The sequence below is a fragment of the Balaenoptera borealis genome (assembly GCF_965194805.1).
Source record: "Balaenoptera borealis genome assembly, chromosome: 1".
Taxonomy (NCBI): domain Eukaryota; kingdom Metazoa; phylum Chordata; class Mammalia; order Artiodactyla; family Balaenopteridae; genus Balaenoptera; species Balaenoptera borealis.
The window spans coordinates 83,346,571-83,365,145 of record NC_138860.1 but is presented as its reverse complement, the minus strand read 5'-3'; the positions used below and the strand labels follow the sequence as shown (position 1 = coordinate 83,365,145).

General features: G+C 41.6%; 1 pseudogene across 1 annotated transcript; it reads left to right on the top strand.

The window, feature by feature from the left end:
• The first annotated feature begins 8,590 nt into the window (after window positions 1–8,590).
• LOC309628672 (N-alpha-acetyltransferase 50 pseudogene) lies at window positions 8,591–18,186 on the top strand (annotated as a pseudogene). The gene has a single exon. The product of its transcript is annotated as an N-alpha-acetyltransferase 50 pseudogene (transcript).
• Window positions 18,187–18,575: the final 389 nt, after the last annotated feature.

The window sequence follows — 18,575 nt, the reverse complement described above, 5'->3', positions numbered from 1 at the left end:
AAAGCAGTCCAGGCTATTAGAGAAAATATCCCACTCTTCCCAAGTCTTGAAACTCTTTACAGTGCACTACCTTTTAATACAAAATATTTGCACATGACCAATGAGCACATGAGAAACACATATTCACCTCATTATTCATCAGAGTACAAATTAAAACCTCAACAGCACATGCACTGGAAGAGCTAAAATTAAAAAGACAGAATGTGCAGTGTTGGAGAGGTTGCGGGAGTGCAAATTGGTGCAGCCACTTAGGAAAATTCTTTGGCAGCAATTACTGAAGCTGAATATCAGGAGAGCCAACGACGGAGGAACTCCTCTCCTAGACATATACCCAGCACGTGGTCACTAAAAGTCAGATATTAAAATTTTCATTCTAGTATTATTCATAATAGCCAGATATCAGAAACTATGCAAATGCCCATCAATGAATAAACTAATTTGGTACAGTCACATAATGTGATATCATACAGTGATGCGTACGAATGATGTACAGCTACACACATCAACATAGATGCTTCTCACAAGTAAAAATTAAGTGAGGGAGAAAGGAAACACACACACACACAAAGTATTAGGGTGAACCACATGAAATTGCCTTTATGAAGATCAAAAACTGTTGAATATTGACAATTTCATATGGCTCAACATAAAGCATGCTGTATGGTTCCATTTATATCATTTACATAATGTGCAAAAACTGGCAACGCAAATCTGTGTTGTAGAGATCAGTATAGCTGTTACAGGAGTTGGGGGCGGATGGTAATAAATGGAAGGGAGCAGAAGGGATACCGTGGTAATATCACTGGTAATATTCTGTTTCTTGATCTGGCAGCTGCTTACCTTGGTGTGTTCAGTTTGTGAAAATTCATTGAGCGGTACACTCATGATATTTACACTTTTCTAGATGTATACTTTAATGAAAAGTTTAAAGTTTTGTTTGAGCTCGTCATATAATACATATATGTTATTTATAAGCAATCAATATGCACCATCATCCTAAAATCATATAAGTTAGAAAACAAACGTAAAATGTAGATGATTTTAAAGGATGAGATAAATATAGGGAAAAGTTCAAATATATTTTCATGGTCCCAGTGGATGATTTTACACAGCCTTGGTGGACAAGCACTCTGCTTGGAAATTTTTTTATAATGGAGCCCTGGGTTACTTAGGAGCTGCATGACCTTGGGCAAATCTCCCAGCCTCAGTTTCTATATCTGTAAAATTGAAATGACAATCACTCACCCACACTTCTCCTAGATGGCTATCCTCAGGGTCAAATGAGATATTTGTGAAAGCACTTTGTAACTGGTAAAATACGAGGGATTATTAAGATTATTACTGTAATACTGTGATTTATAATAAAAAATATAATTTTGGTCTTCATCCTCATTTCTGGCACAGAGCTCTTAAAACCCTTGGAATTTCCTAAGAAAACCATAGAGCTGTCTTTTGTTATATTAATAAGGTGACTTTGGGGCCCTACCTAAGGATGGGGGCCGGTTATCAACCAAGTGATTGGAGGGTTGAAACTTTCAGTTCACCCCCTGACCTCTGGGGAGGGGAGAGGGCCTAAAGCTTGAACCAATCACCAAAGACCGATGTTTTAATCAATCATGCCTATATAATGACATCTCCATAAAAACCCAAAAGGACTGGGTTCAGAGAACTTCCAGGTTTGGTAAACACATGGTGATTAGGGGAGAGTGGCACTCCCCATGAGGACATGGAAGCTCTGGGCCCTTTCCCCATACCTTGCCCTATGCATCTCTGCATCTGTCCATCGGGCTGCTCCTGAGTTACATCCTTTCATAATAAACTGGTAATCCAGTGAGTAAAATGTTTCTTTGAATTCTGGAGCTGCTCTAGAAAATTAATGGAACCCAAGGAGGGAGTTGTACAGGGAAACTGATTTCTCTAGCCAGTCCCTTAGAAGCACAGGTAACAATCTGGACTAGCGACTGGCATTTGCACTTGGGGGTGGGGGTGGGCAAAGGGGAAGGTGCAATCTTGTACAACTGAGCTCTTAACCTGTGGAATCTGATGTCATCTCCAGGTAGATAGTGTCAGAATTGAGTTGAATTATTAGGACACCCAGCTGGTGTCTGGAAATTGCTTGTTAGTGTGGGAGAACCCCCCACACACACATTGGAATTGGGTCACGGAATCAACCTTTAAGTACAATTAGCATAGAGTCGCTATTAGCATAGAGTTCCATGCTAATGAAGGGGGCCAATCCTACAATAAATAGCTTTGAATTTTGTTAGAAGTAGCTCAAGATTTCAGGGAGAGCATTCCCCATCACTTGAATTGCAAAACTACCTGCCAGGAATGTTGGAGTCATTCCTGTACCAGGTAGAGAGTAGAGTAATAATAATAATAATAATAATGGCAAATACTCTGTGGCAGATATTTTCTAAGCATTTCATGTATATTAACCATTATAATCCTTATAACAACCGAAAGAAGTAGGCCATCTTTTTTTTAATTTATTTTCTTGAAGTATAGTTTACATTGTTGTACAGTGTTGTGTTAATTTCTGCTGTACAGCAAAGTGATTCAGTTACACACATGTATACATTCTTTTCCTTTTATTCTTTTCCATTATGGTTTATCACAAGATATTGAATATAGTTCCCTGTGCTATACAGTAGGACCTTCTAGTTCATCCATTCTATATATAATAGCAGTAGGCCATCTTATTATCATTATTTTATAGACAAGAAACTGAGGTTCAAAAAAGTGAAGTAAGTTAGGGTCTCACAGATAATAACTAAGAAAGTTAAGTTTTAAATCCAGGCTGGCTGGCTCCGGAGTCTGCATTATACTTAAAGTAGATGTTCTCCATAATACCTTCCAAAGTTAATGGTAACATTCATAATCTCTTCCCATTCAGTAAAACTCAATATGATATCAAATAAACTTCCTTCATTAATCTATTATTCAACGATTATTTTTGAACACCAATTATGTGTCAAGCATCATACTGGATATTGGGTCTGCAAGACACTGATGAGCCCCAGACCCTTACCAATAGGTCATCTTGGCTCAGGGACCTCGTGGCCAGGACGAATATGTACACGCATGTGTGTATGCTTGTTAATATGAATGACCACATATCCCACCAGACCTCAAGCTGTATAAATGATGTTAGGGTTTTATTCAAAGTGCAATGGGAAGACCCTAAAGGGTTTTAAGCAGAGAAGAAACATTTGATTTGATTCAGGGCTTTAAAACATGACTCCATCTGGCCAGGACCTTCAAGATGGTGGAGGAGTAAGACCTGGAGACCACCTTCTTCCCCACAAATACATCAAAAATACATCTACATGTGGAAAAACTCCTACTGAACACCTACTGAATGCTGGCAGAAGACCTCACAATTCCCAAAAGGCAAGAAACTCCCCACGTACCTGGGTAGGGCAAAAGAAAAAAAAAAACACAGATAAAAGAATAGGGACAGGACCTTCACCTCTGGGAGGGAGCTGTGAAGGAGGAAAAGTTTCCACACACTAGGAAGCCCCTTCACTGGTGGAGACCAGGGGTGGCCGGTGGGGGAAGCTTCAGAGTCACAGAGGAGAGCGCAGCAACAGGGGTGCAGAGGGCAAAGCAGAGAGATTCCCACACAGAAGATTGGTGTCGACCAGCACTCACCAGCCTGAGAGGCTTGCCTGCTCACCCACCAGGGCGGGTGGGGCTGGGAGCTTAGGCTCCGGCCTCAGAGGTCAGATTCCAGGGAGAGGACTGGGGGTGGCTGCGTGAACACAGCCTGATGAGAGCTAGTGTGCCAAAGCTAGCCAGGAGGGAGTCCAGGTAAAAGCCTGGAACTGCCTATGAAGCAAGAGACTATTGTTTTGGGGTGCACGAGGAGAGGGGATTCAGAGCATTGCCTAAACTAGCTTCAGAGATGGGTGTGAGCCGCAACTGTCAGTGCAGACACCAGAGACGGGCATGGAACACTAAGGCTGCTGCTGCAGCCACCAAGAATCCTGTGTGCAAGCACAGGTCACTATCCACACATCCCCTCCTGAGAACCAGTGCAGCCCGCCACTGCCAGGGTCCCGTGATCCAGGGACAACTTCCCTGGGAGAACAAATGGTGTGCCCTCAGGCTGTTGCAACGTCTCACTGGCTTCTGCCTCTGCAGGCTCGCCCCACATTCCGTACCCCTCCCTCTGCCCGGCCTGAGTGAGCCACAAACCCCTAATCAGCAAATCCTTTAACCTTCTCCTATCTGGGTGAAGAACAGATGCAAGAGGGTGACCTACATGCAGAGGTGGGACCAAATCCAAAGCTGAACCCCAAGAGCTGTGCAAACAAAGAAGAGAAAGGGAAATTTCTCCATGCAGCCTCAGGAACAGTGGATTAAATCTCCACAATCAACTTGTTGTACCCTGCATCTGTGGAATACCTGAAGAGAAAACGAATCATCCCAAAATTGAGGTGGTGGACTTTGGGAGCAACTTTAGACTTGGGGTTTGCTGTATGTGATTCACTAGTATCTTATTTGTATGGTTATCTTACTGTAGTTTTTAGCACTTGTTATAATGGTGCATTTGTTTATTGGTTTGGTTGCTCTCTTTTTTTTCTTACTTTTTTTATTTTTTATTTTAATAATATATTTTTTAATTTTTTATTTTAATAACTTTATTTTTCTTTCTTTCTTTCTTTTTTTTCTGCCTTTTCTTCTGAGCTGTGTGGCTGACAGGGTCTTGGTGCTCCAGCCAGGTGTCAGGCCTGAGCATCTGAGGTGGGAGAGCCGAGTTCAGGACATTGGAGCACCAGAGACCTCCTGGTCCCACATAATATCAATTGGTGAGAGCTCTCCCAGAGATCTCTGTCTCAACACTAAGACCCAGCTCCACTCAACAACCAGCAAGCTCCAGTGATGGACACACCATGCCAAACAACTAGCAAGACAGGAACACAACCCCACCCACTAGTAGAGAGGCTGCCTAAACTCATACTAAGTTCACAGACAGCCCAAAACACACCACCAGATGCAGTCCTGCCCACCAGAAAGACAAGATCCAGTTTTATCCACCAGAACACAGGAACAAGTCCCCTCCACCAGGAAGCCTACACAACCCACTGAACCAACATTACCCACTGGGGACAGACACTGAAAACAATGGGAACTACAAACCTGCAGCCTGAGAAAAGGAGACCCCAAACACAGTAAGTTAAGTAAAATGAGAAGACAGAGAAATACATAGCAGATGAAGGAGCGAGGTAAAAACCCACCAGACCAAACAAATGAAGAGGAAATAGGCAGTCTACCTGAAAAAGAATTCAGAGTAATGATAGTAAAGATGATCCAAAATCTTGGAAATAGAATGGAGAAAATAAAAGAAACTTTTAACAAGGACCTAGAAGAACTAAAGAGCAAGCAAACAATGATGAAAAGCAAAATAAATGAAAATAAAACTTCACAGGAAGTAATCAATAACAGAATAACTGAGGCAGAAGAACGGATAAGTGACCTGGAAGATAAAATAGTGGAAATAACTACCACAGAGCAGAATAAAGAAAAAAGAATGAAAAGAATTGAGGACAGTCTCAGAGACTTCTGGGACCACATTAAACACACCAACATTCAAATTATAGGGGTCTCAGAAGACGAAGAGAAAAAGAAAGGGACTGAGAAAATATTTCAAAAGATTATAGTTGAAAACTTCCCTAATATGGGAAAGGAAATAGTCAATTAAGTCCAGGAAGCATAGAGAGTCACATACACAACAAATCCAAGGAGAAACATGCCAAGACACATATTTACCAAACTATCAAAAATTAAACACAAAGAAAAAATATTAAAAGCAGCAAGGGAAAAACAACAAATAACAGACAAGGGAACCCCCATAAGGTTAACAGCTGATCTGTCAGCAGAAACTCTGCAAGCCAGAAGGGAGTGGCAGGATATACTTAAAGTGATGAAGGAGAAAAACCTACAACCAAGGTTACTCTCCCCAGCAAGGATCTCATTCAGATGTGATGGAGAAATTAAAAACTTTACAGACAAGCAAAAGCTGAGAGAGTTCAGCACCACCAAACCAGCTTTGCAACAAATCCTAAAGGAACTTCTCTAGGCAAGAAACACAAGAGAAGGAAAATACCTACAATAACAAACCCAAAACATTTAAGAAAATGGGAATAGGAACATACATATCAATAATTACCTTGAATGTAAATGGATTAAACGTTCCAACCAAAAGACATAGACTGGCTGAATGGATACAAAAACAAGACCCATATATATGCTGTCTACAAGAGACACACTTCAGACCTAGGGACACATACAGGCTGAAAGTGAGGGGATGGAAAAAGATATTCCTTGCAAATGGAAATCAAAAGAAAGCTGGAGTACCAATTCTCATATCAGACAAAATAGACCTTAAAATAAAGACTATTACAAGAGACAAAGAAGGACACTACATAATGATCAAGGGAGCAATCCAAGAAGAAGATATAACAATTGTAAATATTTATGCACCCAACATAGGAGCACCTCAATACATAAGGCAAATGCTAACAGCCATAAAACGGGAAATTGGCAGTAACATAATCATAGTAGGGGACTTTCACACCCCACTTTCACCAATGGACAGATCATCCAAAATGAAAATAAATAAGGAAACACAAGCTTTAAATGATACATTAAACATGATGGACTTAATTGGTATTTATAGGACATTCCATCCAAAAACAACAGAATACACTTTCTTCTTAAGTGCTCATGCAACATTCTTCAGGATAGATCATACCTTGGGTCACAAATCAAGCCTTGGTAAATTTAAGAAAATTAAAATCGTATCAAGTATCTTTTCCGACCACAATGCGATAAGACTAGATATCAATTACAAGAAAAAAACTGTAAAATATACAAACACATGGAGGCTACACAATACACTACTAAATAACCAAGAGATCACTGAAGAAATCAAAGAGGAAATCAAAAAATACCTAGAAACAAATGACAATGAAAACACGATGGCCCAAACCTATGAGATGCAGCAAAAGCAGTTCTAAGAGGGAAGTTCATAGCAATACAATCCTACCTCAAGAAACAAGAAACGTCTCAAATAAACAAGCTAACCTTACACCTAAAGCAATTAGAGAAAGAAAAACAAAGATACCCAAAGTTAGCAGAAGGAAAGAAATAATAAAGATCAGATAAGAAAAAATGAAAAAGAAATGAAGGACACAATATCAAAGATCAATAAAACTAAAAGCTGGTTCTTTGAGAAGATAAACAAAATTGATAAACCACTAGCCAGACTCATCATGAAAAAAAAGGAGAAGACTCAAATCAACAGAATTAGAAATGAAAAAGGAGAAGTAACAACTGACACTGAAGAACTACAAAAGATCATGAGAGATCACTGAAAGCAACTATATGCCAATAAAATGGACAACCTGGAAGAAATGGACACATTCTTAGAAAAGCACAAACTTCTGAGACTGAACCAGGAAGAAATAGGAAATATAAACAGACCAATCACAAGCACTGAAATTGAAACTGTGATTAAAAATCTTCCAACAAACAAAAGCCCTGGACCAGATGGCTTCACAGGCGAATTCTATCAAACATTTAGAGAAGAGCTAACACCTATCCTTCTCAAACTCTTCCAAAATATAGCAGAGGGAGGAACACTCCCCAACCCATTCTACGAGGCCACCATCACCCTGATACCAAAACCAGACAAAGATGTCACAAAAAAAGAAAACTACAGGCCAATATCACTGATGAACATACATGCAACAATCCTCAACAAAATACTAGCAAACAGAATCCAACAGCACATTAAAAGGATCATACACCATGATCAAGTGGGGTCTATCCCAGCAATGCAAGGATTCTTCAATACATGCAAATCAATTAATGTGAGAAACCATATTAACAAATTGAAGGAGAAAAACCATATGATCATCTCAATAGATGCAGAAAAACCTTTGACAAAATTCAACACCCATTTATGATAAAAGCCCTGCAGAAAGTAGGCATAGAGGGAACTTTCCTCAACATAATAAAGGCTATATATGGCAAACCCACAGACAACATCGTTCTCAATGGTGCAAAACTGAAACCATTTCCACTAAGATCTGGAACAAGACAAGGTTGCCCACTCTCACCATTATTATTCAACACAGTTTTGGAAGTTTTAGCCATAGCAATCAGAGAAGAAATAGAAATAAAAGGAATCCAAATCAGAAAAGAAGAAATAAAACTGTCACTGTTTGCAGATGACATGATAATATACATAGAGAATCCTAAAGATGCTACCAGAAAACTACTAGAGCTAATCAATGAATTTGGTAAAGTAGCAGGATACAAAATTAATGCACAGTAATCTCTTGCATTCCTCTACACTAATGATGAAAAATCTGAAAGAGAAATTAAGGAAACACTCCCATTTACCACTGCAACAAAAAGAATAAAATACCTAGGAATAAACCTACCTAAGGAGACAGAAGACCTGTATGTAAAAAACTATAAGACACTGATGAAAGAAATTAATGATGATACAAACAGATGGAGAGATATACCATGTTCTTGGATTGGAAGAATCAACATTGTGAAAATGACTACACTACCCAAAGCCATCTACAGATTCAATGCAATCCCTATCAAACAACCAATGGTATTTTTCACAGAACTAGAACAAAAAATTTCACAATTTGTATGGAAACACAAAAGACCCCGAATAGCCAAAGCAATCTTGAGAAGGAAAAACGGAGCTGAAGGAATCAGGTGCCATAACTTCAGACTATACTACAAAGCTACAGTAATCAAGAAAGTATGGTACTGGTACAAAAACAGAAGTATAGATCAATGGAACAGGATAGAAAGCCCAGAGATAAACCCACGCACATATGGTCACCTTATCTTTGATAAAGGAGGCAAGAATATACAATGGAGAAAAGACAGCCTCTTCAATAAATGGTGCTGGGAAAACTGGACAGCTACATGTAAAAGAATGAAATTAAAATACTCCCTAACACCATACACAAAAATAAATTCAAAATGAATTAAGACCTAAATGTAAGGCCAGACACTATAAAACTCTTAGTGGAAAACATAGGCAGAACACTCTATGACATAAATCACAGCAAGATCCTTTTTGACCCACATCCTAGAGAAAGGGAAATAAAAACAAATGGGACCTAATGAAACTTAAAAGCTTTTGCACAGCAAAGGAAACCATGAACAAGATGAAAAGACAACCCTCAGAATGGGAGAAAATATTTGCAAATGAAGTGACGGGCATAGCATTAATCTCCAAAATACAGAAGCAGCTCATGCAGCTCAATATCAAAAAAACAAACATCCCAATCCAAAAATGGGTAGAAGACCTAAATAGACATTTCTCCAAAGAAGATATACAGATTGCCAACAAACACATGAAAGGATGCTCAACATCACTAATCATTAAAGAAATGCAAATCAAAACTACAATGAGGTATCACCTCACAACAGTCAGAATGGCCATCATCAAAAAATCTACAAACAATAAATGCTGGAGGGGGTGTGGGGAAAAGGGAACACTCTTGCATTGTCGGTGGGAATGTAAAGTGATACAGCCACTATGGAGAACAGTATGGAGGTTTCTTAAAAAGCTAAAAATAGAACTACCATATGACCCAGGAATCCCACTACTGGGCATATACCTTGAGAAAACCATAATTCAAAAAGAGTCATGTACCACAATGTTCACGGCAGCTCTGTTTACAATAGCCAGGACATGGAAGCAACCTAAGTGTCCATCAACAGATGAATGGATAAAGAAGATGTGGCACATATATACAATGGAATATTACTCGGCCATAAAAAGAAATGAAATTGAGTTATTTGTAGTGAGGTGTATGGACCTAGAGTCTGTCATACAGAGTGAAGTAAGTCAGAAGGAGAAAAACAAACACCGTATGCTAACACATATATATGGAATCTAATTTTTTTTTAAGAAATGGTTCTGAAGAACCTAGGAGCAGGACAGGAATAATAAAGACGCAGACGTAGAGAATGGACTTGAGGACACAGGGAGGGGGAAGGGTAAGCTGGGATGAAGTGAGAGAGTGGCATGGACTTATATACACTACCAAACGTAAAATGGATAGCTAGTGGGAAGCAGCCGCATAGCACAAGGAGATCAGCTCCGTGCTTTGTGATCACCTAGAGGGGTGGGATAGGGAGGGTGGGAGGGAGACACAAGAGGGAGGATATATGGGGATATATGTATAAGTATAGCTGATTCATTTTGTTATACAGCAGCAACTAACACAACAATGTAAACAATTATATTCCAATAAAGATGTTTTAAAAAAAAAAAGATGACTCCATCTGCAAAGTTGATAAAGGATGGATGGCAGAGCAAGCCTGAAAGGCCCTGTTACTGTTATTACTGGTAAAGATGATAGATGGCAGCAGTGGAGACAGAAGAGTATGCGTCTGAGAAGTGCTTGTTACGAAATTTTAACAGGTGGATTCTATGTATGGAGAAAAGGAGAGGAAAAAAATGGAGAAACACTCCCATGTTTCAGGCTTGGTGGATGGTGGAGCCTTACAGAGAGATAAAAGCTAATAGATATTTGGATATTTAAGTCTGGAACTCAGAGATGTTTCAGCCAGAAATACACATTTGAGAGTCATCATCACGTAGAAGGTAATGTGGGAATAAAGTTGTGGGAATAGCTGCGATCACCCAAGGAGAAGAGAAGCGGCCCCACAGAGCAGGGGACACTGCAATGTCTCAAGGTTGGCAGTGGAGGAGGAGCTGGTCAGCCAGCTGATCAAGAGCATCCAGTGAAGGAAGGCGAGGTCTGGAGAGACTGGAGGAGAGAGGAGCCCAAGAAAGCAAGGAGAATCAGTTGGGTCAAACAGCACTAATAGGTCAGGAAACACAGAGGTCACTGGTGCCTTGACAAGAGTAGTCTGGGTGATGGCACAGAAGCCAGAAAAGAATAGGGGAGGGGACTGAGGAACAAAGAGTGGTTCGGAGTCAGGGATGGTCTTAGTGGACTGTTTTTCAAGATGTTTGGCTATGAACATGAACAGAGAAATGGGGTGATAGCTGGAGGGAAACAAGGAGCCAAGGAAACTTTTGATGTTTGTTTTTTCTTAGGATAAAGGACACTAAGAAATGATCCGGTGGAGAGGGGAAGATTGAAGATAGAAAAGGAAGGAGAAACTGAGGACTGGAGGACTTAAAACACAGCTCTGGCAGCCGCACTGTTTTAAGTCTCAGCTCACATGCTAATTCTTCAGAAAGGTCATTCATGGCCCCCCAAGCACATACACACATGCACCCTCATCATCACCATCACCATCATCATCATCATTCTCTTTTCTATGTATTGAGTTCATTTTCTTCTTAGCTCTTGTTGAAATAATATTATTTTTTGCATGTTTATTATCTGACTTTTCCCACTAGAATATGAGCTCCAAGAGTGCGTGAATTTCTCCATCTTCTTCACGATTCTATCCCTACCATCAGAGCAGTGGCTGGTCCACAGCGTGTATTAATAAGCGTGTGTGAATGGAAGGACCCGCGTGGAGGGACAGTTCTTTAGGAGGAGGAGGGGCACCTGCTCAGCTGTGACGGGAGGGAGGATGAGGAAGACAGGCGCAAAGGCAGGCAGGCTGGTTGCTTTGGTGGAGGGGAGACAAGGAAGCTCTCATCTGAAGGCTTCTATTTTCTTAAGCGCAAGTTGAGGTCCAAAGTCCTGGGCTGAGGGTAGGGGCAGGGAGTGTAGGAGTTGAGGAGAGAGAACGGGTGAAAGACTCATCCAGCACAGCGTGGCGGCGGGCTGGAGGCGAGTGCCCCGTGTGCACGTGTGGAGAAGCGGCGGCACCAGCGCGGCGGCGGGAGGCACCCCCGCCCCCTCTGGAGACGCAGGGCCTCGCTAGGCTCTCTCGGCCTCCGTCACCCGCTCGGCTCCCTGCCCTAGGCGAGGAAGCCGGCTTGCGGGGTGGAGCGGCCCGAGCTGAGGGCGCGGAGAGCTCAGGGCGGCGACGACAACGGCGTTGATATCGGTGGTAACAACGGCCTCAGCAGGCGGGGAAGATGAAAGGGAGCCGGATCGAGCTGGGAGATGTGACACCACATGATATTAAACAGTTGAAGAGATTAAACCAGGTCATCTTTCCAGTCAGCTGCAATGACAAGTTCTACAAGGATGCGCTGGAGGTTGGCGAGCTAGCAAAACTTGCGTATTTCAATGGCATTGCAGTATGTGCAGTATGCTGTAGGGTGGATCATTCACAGAATCAGAAGAGACTTTACATCGTGACACTAGGATGTCTGGCACCATACCAAAGGCTAGGAATAAGAACTAAAATGTTAAATCATGTCTTAAACATCTGTGAAAAAGATGGCTCTTTTGACAACATCTATCTACATGTCCAGATCAGCAATGAGTCTGCAATTGACTTCTACAGAAAGTTTGGCTTTGAGATTATTGAGACAAAGAAGAACTACTGTAAGAGGATAGAGCCCGCTGATGCTCATGTGCTGCAGAAAAACCTCAAAGTCCCTTCCGGCCAGAACGCAGATGTGCAAAACACAGACAACTGAACAAATTACAGATGAACTTTCTTGCACTTGCTTGTCGCCAAATAAAAGAGAGGCCCATTGATTCCCCCACCACTTTCTTTTAAAGCTTTCCCCCTTCCTTGTTCTTGTGTTTCCTCCTTTCAAAACTTACTTCCCTTTCCTCTAAAAGTTTTAAACTTTCAAGGACTCATTAATCATGTTTGGATTGTTTTAGTTTTCTTATTTTTGTGAGGTGGTTTGATTGTAGGAAGGAGAAGGTATCGATCTGTTTAGTTTCACAGTTAAGATATATGGTCCCAAAAACTTGAGGGTCAATTTCAATTTTTTTTAATGTCCTGCTTTCACATTGAAGGGCAGAGCCTACAAAATACTGTATAATTCAAAGGACAAAAAGAAGCAGCAGCAATATCTTGTTCTCTAACTCATAGACAAGTTTAGTGTGTTTGTGGTACTTTGGGGTTTTCAAGATTTTGTGGGATACTAATCCCTGTACATTGCCTTCACTCCACCTTTTGTCCTTCTGAGTATTATCTCTGGAGTTGGACCATTGTTATCCTCGTAAGAAATACTAAGCTTATTTTGTTCTGTTAAGCAGTTATTTCTTCCTTCCTCTCTGGTGGCTGACGGTGGGTGGGACAGTCTGAGTAGGTAGTATTATACTTTGGTCTCAGCATTTGAGTTAAACTGCTTTTTGCTAATGAGTGGGCTGGTTGTTAGCAGGTTTATTTTTCCTGCTGTTGATTGTTAGAAGTGGCATTAACTTTTAGAGTGTGGGCTGGTGAGATTAATTTTTTTTAATATCCCAGCTAGAGATATGGCCTTTAACTGACCTAAATAGGTTTGTTGTGATTTGCTTTTTTTTCTCCTGTCCTTTTTCTTTGGTAAACCCACAATAGTTAGTCAAACCCTAAAAATGGAGTTGAAGTCCTTATAGGTCAATGCCCCTAAATAAACCTGAAGCAGGTGTTGTCTCTTGGACATATTAAAAAATACCTAAAAGGAAGCTTAGATGGACTTGTGGCACAACAAATGCATTTAATGTCAGCTAATGAAGACTGTTAGAAGTGTGGCCACTGAGCATTTGATTTTAGAGGAAAGAATATCTAGACAGTATTTTTGAGAATGACATAGCTGTGCTATTGCTTATCTGTTGGAGAACATCCCAGATTTGCTTATATTCTGTGCCTGTGATATTGAGTTTAAGGATTTGGGGGTGGGGGAATTATTAAACATATTGCTTCTATTCTTGGAAAAAGTAGAAGCCTAGGAGTGTTAGTCTAGAAGTGTTAATAACGTAAATGTCACTGTGACCTCCTCTACTGACAGGACCGGTTTATGCCAGATTGTTTTCTGGCGCATAGGGAGTGGCTTTGACAGGTCGATAACTTTTTGTAAGATAGACGACATCTGAAATTTTCATGTTTTCCTCCATAATCCCGTCTCCAATATTTAAAATATTCTACATTGCCAATACCAGTGGCCCAAGAAATGTTTTCATTAGACTTTAAAACAATGCACAGGGCTTGAATTTTCTGTCATTTGACTTTAAAGGGAAGGTTGATTCATAATATTTATCCTCTTATGTAAATTCTGGCATAAAAGTTTCATCTCTTCAAACATGTTGAATGATAAAATTATTTTACACAGTTTATGCACATTTTATAATCTTAAATTCTTATTTGAGAATGTAAAAATACAAGGTACAATAGACTTCAGCAGTCTTAGTTGAGTGCCAAGAATAATATAGAAAAGGAAGATAGTTGATAAATGAGTTTATAGGGTTATAATCTTAAGATAGTAAAAATGTAGAAAGACCATGCTGGTTTCTTGGGTATCAGTTTCTTAAGCAGTCCAAATCTAAGCTTAGAAGAAAAGTTTAGCATTAAGCACATTTACCTTCATGGATAAGCTTCAGCTTGCTTTGCCAAGAGAAGAGTTCTTGAGTTACAGAAAGCATAATTAGTTTGAAAATTCAGCCTTTTGGTAAACTTCACATATCAAAATAGATTTTGATATATAAATGAGTTTTGTGAGATGACACTGCCTGTATTTCTATAAGCATTTCACCTGGACTATGTAATCAGTCCTATGAATGTATCCCTGAATGTGGTTAATGAAAACCGAATAGCTGCCTCATGACAATTAAGTATATATTATTTATGGAGGAAAAAATATTAAATTTTGAATTGAGTGTGTAGGCTCCCTATCATTTTAGTGTTTCTTTTTCCACACTAGTCACTGACTTTAACCTAAATTGTAAGTGTTTGTAAAGGGTGAATTGTCCTACATCAAACTTATATGAAATAATTCCATCCACTTATGGAGGAGGAGGATGTAGAAGAGGTAGAAGCTGGGCACTAGATCATGCGCCTATGAGTCAGTAAAGACTGAAATAATGTCCCATGTTCAGTTGGTTATTTTCATAAAAATTATTGTTGAGGTAAAACAATTCTATTAACTGGAAGATCACAGGATATATCCATCATATTTTTCAGGGCAGATAGTTTCTTTCTGTGGGGCAAATAGGTAAAAATTATATTGTATAGTAATTGCATTTAGGTTCTAAAGAAAAGAATCTGCAGAGAAATCTATGCAATATATAATTTGTCCAGGTTAGTTTTCATTTGGGGAAAGAAGTTCTGAAATACCCCCAAAGTAGTTTACTGATCAACTGAAAGTCCTCCAAAAATAGAACTATTGGGAAACCATGACATATGGAGTGGAAAAGAAAAGCTCCCTCAGTTTTTTGGAGGGAATAACTTTAAAAATATTTAAATAGCTGAGTTTACTTGGTGCAGTTAAGATTTAAACTTGTTGATATTAACATTGCCATTACATCTGAAATAAACTTACATGATGTTCTGGTAAAAAAAAAAAAAAAAGACTCATCCGATAAGCAGTGACTGACAGCCCTAACTGTTCCAAACTACTGGAAGTTCTCAGAATATACTAGACTGTGCGTATGTTCTTCCCTTTGCTGGGTTGATCTTTTCTCTGCTTGTCTTCCAGGCAAATGCCTTCACGTCTTAGCCCGAGTGCGACATCCTCTGTGGGGCTGTCCTGACAGGGCTGCTCTCCTGACAGCCTGAGCTCTGCTCACCCCCTTTGTGTCCCCAGTTCACCTGTTCACACACATGCCATCCCTTGGAGGTAACCCCATTGGATGCAGTGTATTTCTTGGTATGGTTGTCTCCCCCATTGGGCTATGTGCCTCCAGAGAGCAGGGCCTGTTATTTTATCCCCTGCATCCCAAAGGTCCACCTGGAGCCCCGCACAGTGATACTAAATATAGGGCCTCTGGATTCAATTGGATTGATTTGCAATTCAGAGAAAACCCCAGACCAGAGCTCCCCTGGGACATCAGAGGCCTCAGTGAAGGATGTCTGGCTGCAGGTGTCAGGTGTGGGCAGGCTAGTGGGCAGAAGCAGGGCTGGGCAGCTTCTTCCTCAAACGAGGAACAAACCAATACTTAAGCCTGGGTTCCCATTTATAGGGCTTCCAGGGGTGGACTTGGCACTTGCATGAACGCTACACCCCAGTTACAGAGGCAGCCCCGCCTGGGCCTTTAACACCACAGAGGCTGAAGCAGGTCCAAATGGCATCCATGCTTCAGGCCATGGTCAGATTCCACGTGGGGTTGCACCATAGAGACCACCTAGCCCAAACCCGCCTCTCTGCTTCCACTGTGTCCTCCTGTAAGAGGGAGTACCTCCTCCTCCTTACCCTCTAGAGCCTCACAAACACAGGAGGTTTACACCCTGCACCCCCCCCACACACACACACACCCTCCACAACACACACCACACAACATAAATGCGCACACACGTACATGCATACAAAATACACACACATACACACACACACACGGAGAGACTCCCCACTCCCTGAGCCAGTGCAGATGACTCTGGGTGCTGGGACCATGTCTGCCCCCGGCCCTTTGCCTTCTGCCTGAAGTACAGGCCCTGTTGGCCACAGAGGCAGAAGAAAAGTGACAGTTCTGCCATTTGATAATATACCTCTGCCATCTGTGTCCATAACAGGGTCCTTCACCTGAGGCCTGAGTGGCCATAGATTTCATCTAGTGTTGGAGAAATATCCCCTCTGATGACCGAGCCCTGACTGTCAGGGACCCCCAGTTTGAAGATAGGACACAGCAAACCTCGGGGAGACCCCAGCCCTACGCTCTGGACCCTCCAGAGCGATTGGAGAGACATGGTCCTGGCCTTCCGGCCACCCCCAGTTTGAGGGGTGAGGAAAAGACCCTAGCCTCAGAAGACACCCACATGCTAATGTTCCTACAAAGTTTGAGAAGACTCATCTCACGCACCTTCATCTTCACCCTTTCTAAACTTTGGTCTTTTAGAACATATGGTATAAAAACCTAAAAAACAAAAAAACAAAACAAACAAACCTGAATAAGTTCTTTATCACATTTAAAGAGCCCTGTTCAAAATATGGCAAATGTTTTTCCATCCATATATTCAATACTCAACTGAGGTCTAGCCCAGACTGGGGTTGCAACATTGATTCTGGCACTCCCAGTCCTTATATCACTGCAGTTTAATATATCTATCATTAACACCATCACCCACATTTTAAATCTGACCCCGTTTTAAGTGTAAGAATTTTTGTGTCAGAGGTGGAGCAGTGGTCAGGAACCAGGGATGGTGCCAAGCTGCCCGGAATGTGAGCCTCTGTTCACACACCCCTGGCAAAGCCTTCGTCAGGGCCACCATGCTTCCGCTCTCCACGCTGGCCCTCAGCTCTCCAGACCCCAGGTGACACTCCTGAGACCACATCCACTCGAGTGATGACACCGCTCAGTGGAGCTGACTCACAGAATGAGTTGCCCCAAGTGAATTTGAAAGAAGAGGACAGTTGTGCAAGGTGTGTTTTGACAGGCTCTGAGGAGGGGCTGGATGTGAGGCAGCGAGAAGGAGGACCAGCTGATAATTATCACTGCTCCTACTAGAATCTCCAGGTGACAAAGCCACCTTGGTGCCCACAGCCCCACAGGTTGCTAAAGCCCAAAGTTGGTGGGTCTCATTGACTATTCCACCCACGGTCTCAAATAGTATAAAAGGATCACTCTGTTTCAGCTTCATCTAAAATCAAATCGTCCGTCTCTTCTGCCTGCCCTCTGGGTTCCAGCTCTGGGGTAGGTCTGTACAAGAGCTAGGGATATAAAGCCTGTTCAGCCCCCTTATCTGTGAAAGGAAGGGATTGTACCAGATGCCCTTTCAGGTCCCTTCTACCCTGGACATCCTGCGGCTCTTAGCAGGAGTCAGGAGGGATCCTGGAGTGGGAAATCAGCCATACATATATGAAACAATGGCGAAATCCAGCCAGAGCACCCAGGTCCCAAGAGAGATGGGTCCAATCTCCAGCTCCACACTATAGATTAGTGGTACATCCCTGGTATAAAGAATGCTTGGCGGGACTTCCCTGGTGGTCTAGTGGTTAAGAATCCGCCTTCTAATGCAGGAGAGCCGGGTTCGATCCCTGTTCGGGGAACTAAGATCCCACATGTCTCAGGGCAACTAAGCCCGAGCCCACAAGACACAACTAGAGAGCTCACATGCTGCAATGAAGATCCGGTGTGCCTCAACTAGGACCCAACGCAGCCAAATAAATAAATATTTTTTTAAAAAAATATCATGCTGACACTTAAAAAAGAATGCTTGGCAGCCAACTATGAATGCAAAGATTACTCATGAAACAGGCATGGCGGACCCATTCATCTGTTCATTCATCCAATGGGCATCTGATGGGAGCCTTCTGTGCCTGGTGTTGAGCCAGGCCCTAGGAATTTATTTAAAAAATAAGACAGTCGCTGCCCTCAAGGGGCTTAAAGTCTACTGTCACAAAATTCACAAAAGTAGAGATAGTTGAGCTGTGATTTTTTTAAAAACCAGACATGGGACCCTAGTTTCAGCCTGACCTCTAACTCCTGGTCCTTATGACCTACGTGGCAGTCACTTGTGCTCTCGGTGTCCTGGTTTATAAGATGAAGGTACTGAATGAAGTA